Source organism: Suncus etruscus, chromosome 13, assembly GCF_024139225.1.
Source record: "Suncus etruscus isolate mSunEtr1 chromosome 13, mSunEtr1.pri.cur, whole genome shotgun sequence".
NCBI lineage: Eukaryota > Metazoa > Chordata > Mammalia > Eulipotyphla > Soricidae > Suncus > Suncus etruscus.
The window spans coordinates 45435432-45448094 of NC_064860.1; the positions used below are offsets into that span (position 1 = coordinate 45435432).

Below are 12663 nucleotides of genomic sequence, written 5' to 3' on the forward strand. Positions count from 1 at the left end.
GTTAAGTAATTTGAGGTGCATCATTCATTTGGAGAGAAAAATGATCTGGTGGAAAAAGAATGTTCTCCATCCAAATCTAGTCTTTAAAATTGAAAATGTGATTCAGTACTTCTACAGCTAAAGAAAATTTTCCCAGATTTCTGCTTAATTTCCCAGTCTTTCTTAATACCAATTATTTTTTCCATCAATAGCTATACCTTAAATGTATACAATGAATTACAATTTAACATAACAATATCTTATTTACATTAACTTTTTTGAAATATAAGTATAATTTGGAAATGGGTGACAATGAATTTATTTCCACCAATTATTTATGCAAGTATTATCACCTTGAATATCTGATACTTGAATTAAGATTTCAAACTGATATTTTATAGATTTATTTTTAAGTTCCTGGCCTCATTACCTTTGAGAAATTGTTGCTGATCTCATTCATTTTACTTACTTTTTGCCTCCATTTACATTCTCATCTCTTACCTAGATGAATACACCAATTTTCTACCAGGTTTGCCTCTCAACATCCAATTCTTCTTTGATACAATAGACACACTCAAATCTCAAAATACCAGTTCATTGATATGGAGTTCTTTTAAAAAATCTTCTATTTTTTTTAGATTAAAATCTATGATTGACTCTTACGATTGTCAATTTCCCAAGTGTCATGTCCTACCTCTTCCTAATCTATATCCCTTTTTTCTGCATGGGATCTACCTTTGTTTTTTTTTTCCCTCTTCTCTCTTATTTATCTGTGCAGTACTTTTCAACGTTTGTCTGAGAGTGAACTCCTGATCTTATTTCCTTACTGTGTCTCAACTCCACTTGCTGTCCCATTGGTCTCATGGCATGGCCCTTCATAGACACAATTTTTACATTTACACAAATTTCACCAGTGGTCCTACTTGAAATACTCTGAGGTCCCACTGAAATAAGAAACTTGTTGAGAAATAATGATCTAGTGAACTTTGAATCTTAACTGAATCTTCTACTTAACCTAAATGTTTATTTACATGCTACACTGCCAAATTCTACCAACAAAGACCACCTATATTAAGTAAAGTTTGATGCAATAACTTGTTGCCACAGTGGAGTCCAGGGCAAATAAGAATTTTTCTATGTACAATAGAAGGCTATTGTACATAGGCTACTTTCTATGTACAATGGAAGGACCAGCCATAATAGAAAGCTTACTACAAAGAATGGTGAGCAAAGTTAGAGAAATAACTGCACTAACAACTACCACGACTACAATAGTGAGAGAAATAGAATATCTATTCTGAAGATAGGCAGGGGGTGGAGGAGGAGGGAAATGGGAAACATTGGTAGCAGGGAAATTACACTGGTAAGGGGTGGTACATATTCAATGACTGAAACCCAACTACAAACATTTTTGTAGCCATGGTGTTTAAATAAAAAAAATTATATGGAAAAAAAGAGAATCTGTCTATGTAAATAGAGTATTGGGAGGTACTTGCTGTAGGAGTTGAGTTGATTTTCAACAGGTTTTAAGAAGTTGTGTCTCTAAGTTTTGTACCTTATGTTCAAATTATTGCAAACTTGGTTTATAGAATTATTTTCTATAATCTTTTAATAAGTTTTGAAAATTAGAAGTTAGAAATAGGTTTTTTTGAGCTGAAGTCAAGGTATAGGTAGGACTTCATTCATTCATTCATTCATTCATTCATTCATTCATTCCAGTCTCAGAGGAGAGTCTGCTTCCTTATTCTTTTCTGATTCTCTAGGTTGCCCTGATTACTTGTTTTGGACTCCTTTCCTCTGTCTTTAAAAACAATAGCATGATATCTTCAAATTCCTGTGCTTGCTTTTTTAACACTTGTATCCTCCTCTTTCAGTTTTAAGTTTCTTTGGCCTATATTAGGTCCACCAGATAAGTAATTGTCTCCGTTTCTCAATGACAGTGAATTAGCAAACTTACTTCCTCCTTGCCATAAAATATCACATATGGACAGTGCTGGATATCAAGATGAGATTCATGGGTAAAGGGCATGGGCAGATCATACTACTAGGGAGTGAGCACTCTTTTAGGAGTGGATGTCTTAGTGCTTTAAATGTAGGATAAACTAAATCTAACACTGTCATTTTTAAATATGAAGTCACTGAGGATGGTGTCCAGCCATTTCTGTGAGGTGAACAGCATTTTTGTTCCTTTAGTTCTTTTTAGGGAACACACCAGCAACACTCAGAGATGACTCCTGGCTCTGCATTCAGGAATCACTCCTGGCGGGTCCGTGAACCATATGGGGTCTGTGGATCAAACCCAGGTCAGCCACATACAAGGCAAGCACGCTACCCACTGTTTTATCACTCTGGCCCCCTTCATTCAGTTCTTAAGTATAAACACAGAATAATCTTATTTTTTTGCATTTTTTCTTTATTTAAAAATCTTGATTACAAATATGATTGTGATTAGATTTCAGTCATGTAAAGAACACCTCCCTTCACCAGTGAAACATTCCCACCACCAATGTCCCAAATCTCCCTCCATCCCACCCCACCTCCACTTAGACAGGATTTCCCGGTCCCTCATTTATTCACATGATTATGGTAGTTCTCAGTGTAGTTATTTCTATAACTGCACTCACCACTCTCTGTGGTGAGTTTCATGAAGTGAGCTGGAAGTTCCAGCCCTCCTCTCATTGTCTCTGAGGATTATTGAAAAGATGACTTTTATTTTTCTTAAAAGCCATAGATGAGTGAGACTATTCTGTGTCTCTCTCTCTCTCCCTCTGACTTATTTCACTCAGCAGGATAGACTCCATGTACATCCATGTATAGGAAAATTTCATGACTTCATCTCTCCTGATGGCTGCATAATATTCCATTGTGTATATGTGCCACATTTTCTTTAGCCAGTCGTCTGTTGAAGGGCATCTTGGTTGTTTCCAGAGCCTGGCTATTGTGAATAGTACTGCAATAAATATAGGTGTGAGGAAGGGGTTTTTGTATTGTGTTCTTGTGTTCCTAGGGTATATCCTTAGGAGTGGAATAGCTGTTTCAAATGGAAGCTCAATTTCCAGTTTTTGGAGGAATCTCCATATCGCTTTCCATAGAGGTTGGACTAGTTGGCATTCCCACCAGCAGTGGATAAGAGTTTCTTTCTCTCCACATCCCCGCCAGCACTGATTGTTCTTATTCTTTGTGATGTGTACCAATCTCTGTGGTGTGAGATGGTATCTCATCGTTGTTTTGATTTGCATCTCCCTGATGATCAGTGACGAGGAGCATTTTTTCATGTGCCTTTTGACCATTTGTATTTCTTTTTTATCAAAGTGTCTGTTCATTTCTACTCCCCAGTTTTTTATGGGATTAGATGTTTTTTTTTTCTTGTATTTGTATCAAAGACACAGAGTGACCTTGAGCAATTGGATGTTTGATGTTTGAGAGATCATGTATGGGATGTGGGGAAAGCAAGTTTTTTTTTTTCTCATTCTCATCATCATTAACTGGCGATTCCCAAAAAATCTGATTTCCTCCCTGTGGAATGTTTTTTAGTTGTAACTTCCTTGGGACAGAGTCTATGTATCAATCAATATGCCTATCACTGATGTTGTAACCTAGACATCTGATAAATATTTGGTAAGATAATATCCTTAAAAGCCTTAGAGGAGAAAACTAATCCCTTTCTGCTTTAAATATGTTTATATTAGTAATATTGGTCTCACCTCATCTAGGAGCTTATGAAAACTGTAGAGTCTGATTGGCCTCTATGAAAATAATCTCTGCACTTTGACAAGATTCTCAGATGATTTGTTTGTCTATAAAGTTAAAGCTGGATTACAGTCCTCTTAATTCTTATACAACAGGATCTAGAGAGGTTGTGATAGTTCACTTTTTTGAGGGGATGACACACCCAGTCATGTTCATGGGTATAGCTCTCTCTTGATTTTAAAGGTGTTGAGAAAATTGTATTAATATTTTCAGCAGAAAAAGAAATAATGTAAAAGCAACTGGCATTGTAGTAAAGTACTTTATGCTATTCCTCTGAGGATAGAGGAAAAGCACCTAAAATTATGGTGAGTGAACTTCCTGTTAAATAAAGATAAATATTCTTGCTTTTAAGAACTACCAAGCAGCAAAGCTATGAAATATCTATGAGTCCATAAATGCAAATTTTAATTTTTAAAAAAACACTCCATTAGTTCTCAAATACCAATTTTCTTTTTCGGGAAGAGGGGCGTTGTACCATACGTGGCTATGCTCAGGCTTTATCTTTGAGGTGAAACCCAGGATGATTAATTATGCTAAGTGAAATAACTAAAGAAATAAAAGACAATTACCTAATGGATTCACTTATGTGGAATCTAAATAACTAAAGCAAGCAAAGTTGAAGTAATAAAGTAAACTTTTAGATGCAGTGGAAAGAGAAGTCAGATGATTAGTGAGATGATAATAGAACTTTGGCAGTGAGTGTGGGAAATCTTATCCACATATAGAGGTTGACGTTATATCCTTGAATTTCTATAGAGTGGTCCATCAATGAGAAATCAGTGACATTTTATACACATTTTCAGTTTCAAAGTCTTAGAGGTTCAAGAAGACAACCTTAACTCTTCCATTTGCATTCACAATAACAGAAGATAGTAGATGCTAGAAAGACCTTTCTATCCCAATAATGACTAAAAGTTTATCATGAAAAGGTTCCTTCCTCAGAGTATCTTTTTCATGTTAATTATGAAACACAGGCACAATGCAGTTGACAAGAGTTGGGGAGCTCATTTTGTGTCTAGGCATTGTTGTGGTATCGTATTATTTCTGAAGGAATGATGAAGCTTCATTAATGAGGTGATTGCTCTGATCCTTTGCCAAGTCATCTCACATATGTGGTTTAGCCCCCAGAGTGCTGAGATAGCCAGATATTGAAATGGGCCTCAAGTGAGGTTCATGAGTTTGTCAGCAAATTCTGGCCTGGTCATGCGACCCTTTGGGGGGTGTATTGCATGGTAATCATATTTGAATGTATGTGAGCCTGACTTAAGATCAGCATTCTTTGATCTCAGCTCTATGGTATTTGAGACTGGATAGTTCTTTGTTGTGGGGGTATTCTGTGCATTATAGGATGTGTGTTGTTATCCATCAAATCATTAGATGCTAAGCAGTAGATGACTATTTACAACAGATGTCTATTTACAACAAAGGTGTCTCCAGACATTGCTGAAGGTCTACAGAAGACCGTTTTTGTTACAAGACTTCTTAAAGGGGAGACATTTTTAAGATAAATTAGCATAGACCACTACACATTTTTCAAAGTGTGCCCAGAGCAGTTTTTTATTATTAGAATCACTGGACTGTTTATTTAAAGTGTGGGCTGCCTGGCTCCATTCCCGACTCAGTGAATTAGAATTTTCAGGGATGGAGCTCAGAAAACGCATTTTAAGTTCAATTACATGGGAGATTTTTGCACAGATGAAAAAATTTAAATTATTGCAGTGGGGTCTCTCCAGTATTTCTCTTCTTTCATTCTGTTAAAGCCTTTCTTTTAACCTTTAAAATGATGGCAGCTGAGAGAAAACTCATCAGTTTGTCTTCACAGGAAAGATGCTACATGGTAAACAATAGAGTTCCTGCTTAGATGTCCAGATTTTAATGAGAGAAGGTGGAATTTTACTCTCAGATTATCAGAGTTTAATAAAACAATCAAGAAACAGTTAAGACAGTAAGTCCTAGGAAGTAGACACATACCTCATTTACAGTTGAAGGAGTTGGGGTTCGGAAGAGTGATTGTCTTAACTTCTCATAGGATGTAAGTAGCCAAATTGTTTAGGAAATGTTTTCATTCATTGATGGTTTGACATTTATTGAATGCCTGCAATATGTGAAGTTGAGAGCAAGACATTGAAAAACCAAAACTAGCAAGAAATTATTTGCTCCCCCTAGAAAGTAGATTGTGAGGCAGACATTTAATACTCTAGTAAATATCAATATCCAGCTCTGAACAGTGCTATACTGTAGTAAGAAGATATTAGTACACAAGGATGTTTCAGGTATACTTAAATCTCTACACTGGGAGGGGGCAGAGATTGGCAGAATGTTCTCCTAAAGTAAGTTATAGGATAACAAAGGTTGGCAGACATTGACAGAAAGAGCAGGGAAGAGAATTCCATGCAGGACTAATAGCAAGAGCCAAAAGTGGTGAGCCAGACAGAATGATTTGTTTGGAAAAAAAACACTAAGTACCTCAAATCTAAACTGAGTAGGTTGAGGATCTTAAGATCAGCGTAAAGTTTGAAAAAATATCATCTAAATGTAATGGGAACTTTTCCAATATTTTTATGTGTTATTATTTATGTGTTATTTATTTATTTATTTGGTATTTGGGTCACACCTGGCAGTGCTCAGGGGTTACTCCTGACTCTACACTCAGAAATCGTCCCTGGAAGGCTCAGGGGACCACATGGGATTGCCGGGACTTGAACCATTGACCTTCTGTATGCTATCTCTCTGGCCTCATGTGTTTATTTTTATATATGAATGTTGCCTTTTTTTTTTTTTACTGTAATCAGATCTGCGTTTTCTAAACATTCTGGCAGTGGGTAGGAAACAATTCAAGGAAAAATTGAGGTCACTATTGCAATCTAAGGATGTAAATGGTTAGCTTGCATTAGGTAGTATGGTAGGTAGAATAATCACTCATGAAAGTGTCATCTTTGCGCAGGGACCATGCTAATCTTCTCTGTATCGGTCTAATTTTAGTATATATGCTGCTGAAGTGAGCACTTGAAAGTGGACCACTCTGAACTACTATTTCCTATTAATGTTATACTTTTTATAGTGAAAAGAACTTGGCAAAAGTGATCAAGGGCCTAGATATAGAGCCTCTGTCATCACACAGGACCTTAAACAAAACTTGCTGAAAGGTCAAAATTATTAAGAAGAGCTGGAATAATGGGGCCGAGCGGTGGTGCTAAAGGTAAGGTGCCTGCCTTGCCTGCGCTAGCCTTGGACGGACCGCGGTTCAATCCCCCGGTTTCCCATATGGTCCCCCAAGCCAGGAGCAACTTCTGAGCACATAGCCAGGAGTAACCCCTGAGCGTTACCAGGTGTGGCCCAAAAACCAAAAAAAAAAAAAAAAAAAAAGAAGAGCTGGAATGATGAAAGAAGAGGTTAGTTTGATGGAAGAAAGTTGATACAACTTGGAGAATATCGGTGACTTCTGGAAGCTCTAAAAGGTCATCAATAAAATGAAAAAACCCCTTTGTCCATTTTCTCCTTTACCTTCACCCAGCAGCAAGGACTGACTATTTCTACACCTTCAGTTTGGATTTAAAACTACTTGAATTACAAGACAATGAATGTGTGTTCTTTTAGGTCACCAATTTCATGGTAATTTGTAGCATTTACAAAACACAGAGTAAAGGGAAGATTGATAGAAATTAGTGGAGTCAAAGATTTCTAGAAGGTAAAATTGACAGTCTTTTATGATAGATTGGATTTGCAAATGCAAAGGTGCCAAGAGTGATTTTAAGGTGTCGGTTCTTGTTATTCAAGTGGTATCATGTCATTAGGTGGGTGTAAATCTGAATTTTATATGAAAAACCAAGATGCAACTTCTGAATATGAGGTGAGACCCGGAGCATCAATAATTAACATTTGTTTGCAACTGAGCAATTTAACTGAAAAGATATCATTTATTGAAGTCACAGTCTCTGATTATCAAGCCAAGAGTTGGGAGGATTCAAAGTAAAAGAATGAAGTGACATCATCTTTGGAATATAAAATTGCTCAACATTCACTTCCTCTAGCAATGATTAGATCTTATAATATGTTGGCTATTTTAGTATCTCAATTGCCTAAAATACCTGATAAAATTTTCTAGTTGGGGATCACAATATTAAATTATATATGTAAATTCTTTCTTTTTATTATTCTATTTAAGTACCATAGTTACAAAATTGTTCATGGTTATCAGTCAAACAATATACACAAACCCTTCAACAGTGCATATTTTCCATCACCAATGTCCCAATTTCCCTCCCATCTTCCCCTCTTACTGCCTCTGGTCAGACATTTTACTCCCCCTCTTCTCTCTTCCTTTGTGCCCTCTGTTGACACTATTGTTAATGAAGGAGTATCATGTGTATTACTTTATCTCCTTTTAGCACCCCGTTTTTGTCCAGAGTGATCAGTTCCACCTATCATTGTCAGTCATAGCGACCCACTGATCAGAACTTCTCAAATGACTCTCCTTTAGATGGACAAGATAAATACATACTGATTTTCACTATATAAGTGCCATCTATAATGTTATGATGCAAACTTCCTTCAATTAAAATAAAATGCGTTTTAAAAAAGCAATGTAGGGCCTGGAGAGATAGCACAGCTGCATTTGCCTTGCAAGCAGCCGATCCAGGACCAAAGGTGGTTGGTTCGAATCCCGGTGTCCCATATGGCCCCCCGTGCCTGCCAGGAGCTATTTCTGAGCAGACAGCCAGGAGTAACCCCTGAGCAACGCCGGGTGTGGCCCAAAAACCAAAAACCAAAAAAAAAAAAAAAAAAAAAGCAATGTAGCAGCTGGAGAGATCAGACAACAGGTAGAACACTGGCTTAGCATGTGGCCAACCTGGGTTCACTTTCTGAAAATTCGTATGGCTCCCCTAACTCTACGATGAGTGATCATTATAAACCCTAAGGATTTCAAGGTATGGTCCCAAGAAAACATACACACAAACAAAAGCCATGCAATGTGTTTTTATTTTGTGGGGAGTGGAAAAAATATTGGGAAAAACTGATCTTTAACATTGATCAAACATGCTCTTCTCCTGATCAAACATAACATTGAACAAACATGATCATCCCCTGTGGGGATGTTGGATGCTGCTACCAGAGAATATTGTTCATTCAAGCTCATAAATTCTACCTCTTTAATAATTCTTTGATCCACCCTGCTTCTAAAAATGTCACCTTAGTCTGTGCCATGGCTGTTGTATAACACAATTGCTTATCAGTCTGAAGAATTTTTTCCCCAGACTCCTCTTACTACACCACCAAGTATGATATTCTCTTTATGACTGAAACCCAACTACAATCATGCTTGTAATCATGGTGCTTAAATAAAGATTTTATATATTAAAAAATAAATAAAATGCAAAAAAAAAAAAGAAAAAGCCAGATAATGCTCATCAAATTTCCATAATACCTCAGCTACAGGATGTGATTTAATGGAAATTGTTGTGTATGTTTAGGGGGGCTGTGGCTAATGCCAAAAGAAGTTCTTCTGGGTAGAAGCTTCAATGTCTTAGTTTTTTCCAGGTTTTGGATATGGCCATGATGATGTTAGTGTGAACCATGTACTGGCTGTAGTAATCTCTGTCTCTGACCAAAGAGAATCATAAAAACTCAATTCTAAACCCTGACATTGTTCAGTCTTGAGGCAATCTAGAACTGGCCAGTGTTTTAATTTTACTATTTGTATAGGATTAATTCTGTTTTGTAAAAACAATTTTCAGCTGAGCTTTTGATACTTGTGGCCAAATGCATCCTTAATAAATATTATTTTAAACTTGGTCTTGCATTATTGTCAGAAATTATTGTTCTAAAAGACAAAATCGATAGTGCATCCCATAGCTTACTCTCTCAATGACTTTTTTTGGCCTCCACAGCACTTCTAGTTTCATAAGTTCCTTTCTCAGCTCCAACCTCCATTAATTCTCTTGTTATATTCAAGGTTCAGTTATATTGAATAATTGGTTATTTTATTGGTTATTATATTGACCCCTGAAAGGCATTGATCATGTAGTACATTAGAAAATCTGCTTCCCCGTTCTTCTCTTTGGAATATTCTCCAAATCTCCTATTTCATATATAGTCTCTAGAGATTATACTCTTGTATAAGACCCAATTTAAATATCTCTCATATGTAATTGTTTAAGACATAATCCTCTGTTTTGGGCAGAGTTGTACCTTTTTTTCTTTACTCTCCACAGTTGTAAAGGGCAGGATAGATTTGGGTGATAGAGCCTGTAACACTGAATTTTTGTAATGACTGTTTTCCTTTTTATTGACTGCTCTCATTTATCCTTATACTAGGATACAGTGGATTCTCAATAATTGTCTGAAGAATAAATGTTGGAAACAATGAATGAGAAAAATTTTACATTGACAAAACTTATATGCATTCAAAAATAATCTAAAATATTTCTATAATTTCTCTCATTTCCAATATTTCAAAGCTTCAGATTTCATATTTTAAGATGCTAAGCTAAGAACATTTTTATAGGTGCATATAGGAGTCGAGTCTTCTAAAACCAGAACCAAATACAAAGCCTGCTCCTTTGTAGAAAATCGAAGGCAAAATTTTCCTCGATTTTTATTCAAAACAGACTATATCTGAAATCAAAGAAATTGGAAAGGACAAAATCCAATTATTTAGCATCTACCATCTTGGGATTATTACTAAAAGGTAAAAGATCCATGAACTTTATCCAAATGAATAAGTGTCTAGTAACAATAAATTTAATGTTATTTCATTTTATAAGTGAGAATATGGTATTTTTTCTTTGTTAAACTCCCTATTTTTTTTTTTGAGACACAAAGTAAGACATTTTAACTGCAGTTGATTTAGACTGCTGTGGCATTTTCTTTTTGGGCTTTCTGCAATCCCGTGTGTCTGTAGTTGGATATAATGAGGAGCCATAGATTGTCCTGGGTTGAGATCTATTTTATTTCGATTTAAAGCATATAGAGCTGTGTGGTTTGCAGTCACACACTATATCCATAGGTTTTTTTTTTTTTTTTTTTTTTTTTTTTTTTTAATAAAGGCAGCACACACAGAGGTAATCAGAGCTTACTCTTCACTGTGCCTTCAGGAACCATTCTGGTGGGTTCAGGAAACCATATGGGGTGCTGGGGAATTGAACCTGGGCTGTTTTTTTGCAAGGCAAGTGGCCTACCTGAAGTTTTCTATCTTTTTCGTCCTAAATAGGCTCTTTTTAACCATTCAAGTTGAGGTTAGTTTCCAGGCATTCTTTACCAGCCATGCTCTCAGAATTTGGGATTCTAATCTAAGGAACAAAGGTCACATTGTAGTAAGAATTTGCTCCCTACCACAAGACACAGGATGGATTGGGAGGACAAAACAATCTAAAATGATTGATATAGAAGATAGTCTTTGGGGGAAATGTAGTATAGAATAGTGGCACCTCTTTAGTAGCAAGAATACTTTATTCAGAAAGTATATTGTAATATTTTGATATTTATTAGTGTTCAATTTTTATTTATTTATTTTTGTTCTGGAAACCATACCTGATGATGTACAGCTCCTAGCTCTGTTGTGTTCAGGGATCACTACTGGTGGACTCAGGGACCATTCTAAATTGCAGTGATCAAACCCAGGCCAACTACATGAAGGCAAATGCCTTACCCTATATACTATTGCTCCAGCCCATCATTTTTATTTGTTTGAACACTTTTGTGACTATTTGGCACTTTGAGTTTCATAACATATTCTCATGTTATGTTCTTAATGCTGTATAAATGTCAAGTTCTCTAAAACCCATGTTTCTTCTTAAATAAAGTTCCATTTTAATGAAAATTTTATAGGCCTTTAGGTTCAGCAAGCTTTTAAATGTTTTTAAATAAAATACTGTTAAATAATGTGTTTTCTAAACATTTCTCTGCTCTAATAGTTTCCAGAGAATTTCTAGAGAAAATTCATCCTGTTTTCTGTGATAGGACGATCTTCATTTTTATTGTTTCTTAGGTTCTGACTTTATTAATGTCCAGACCTGCATACTGTGCTAACATCCTGTCAAACTGGGTACTCATGTGGGAGATGAAGTCCCATAGAAAGCATCACAACTGTGCCTTGACTTTCATGCAAAGCTTTTTATCTTGTCCACTTTATAATGCTATTTTTGTTTAACTTCTCTTTGTTCTAAATGCTGCTATATATTTTTTATTTATGGAACAGAGCAATGTGATGACAATAAAAACATCATGTAAATCACTCAATAGTTTATAGGGAAAGACCTGCTGTTAAAATATCTTTATATTTGGGAAATGAAGCTTTTTTTAATTCCTGGGCTTATATATTTGGCTCTAAATCACAGAGATAGTTTGCATTTGAAATGCTGAATCACTTTAAGTGGCACTAGAGCTGTGCTCTTGAAGAAAGATGGTAAGGCAACTTTGTAAATTTTCAAAAATGCTTCTGCTACAATTAAACAATTAGTGGTTAGAATGCTGGCATATATATTTTAAAAGATTATTTAAAGTATTTATTTATTTATTTAATGTCTGCTTTTTTTTTTTTTGGACCATATCCCACAGTGTTCAGGGTTTACTCCTGGCTTTACAGAAGACAATATGGAAGGGGTCCTGGGGATTGAATTTGGGTGGGCCATGTCCAAGGCAAGGTCCCTTCCAGCTGTATTGCCTAAGTATGTTAACTAGCCTTTGTATTCCACTTGTGACTTTTTTGTATTTCTAGAAATTTAGATTTAGCTCCTGGAAACAGGGAGGAAAGTTGTCTCTGGGATCAAGTGAAAACAGTGGATTGTTATGAACGCCAAATGTGGTCTGTAGCCATCTAAGAACAATTCTGTAGTTCTCTGCCTTTTTTCCTATGTCTTCTGTCCTTTTTTTTTTTTTTAAATGTCATGCCAGTTTTCTTTTATTTTGTTGAACAATAGCGCTAGTATATGAGAA

At 35.9% G+C, this 12663-nt stretch overlaps 1 non-coding gene across 1 annotated transcript; it reads right to left on the minus strand.

Moving 5' to 3' along the window:
• Positions 1-6628: 6628 nt before the first annotated feature.
• LOC126026854 (U6 spliceosomal RNA) lies at positions 6629-6735 on the minus strand. The gene has a single exon (XR_007502064.1). It is a non-coding gene; the product is annotated as a U6 spliceosomal RNA (small nuclear RNA).
• Positions 6736-12663: the final 5928 nt, after the last annotated feature.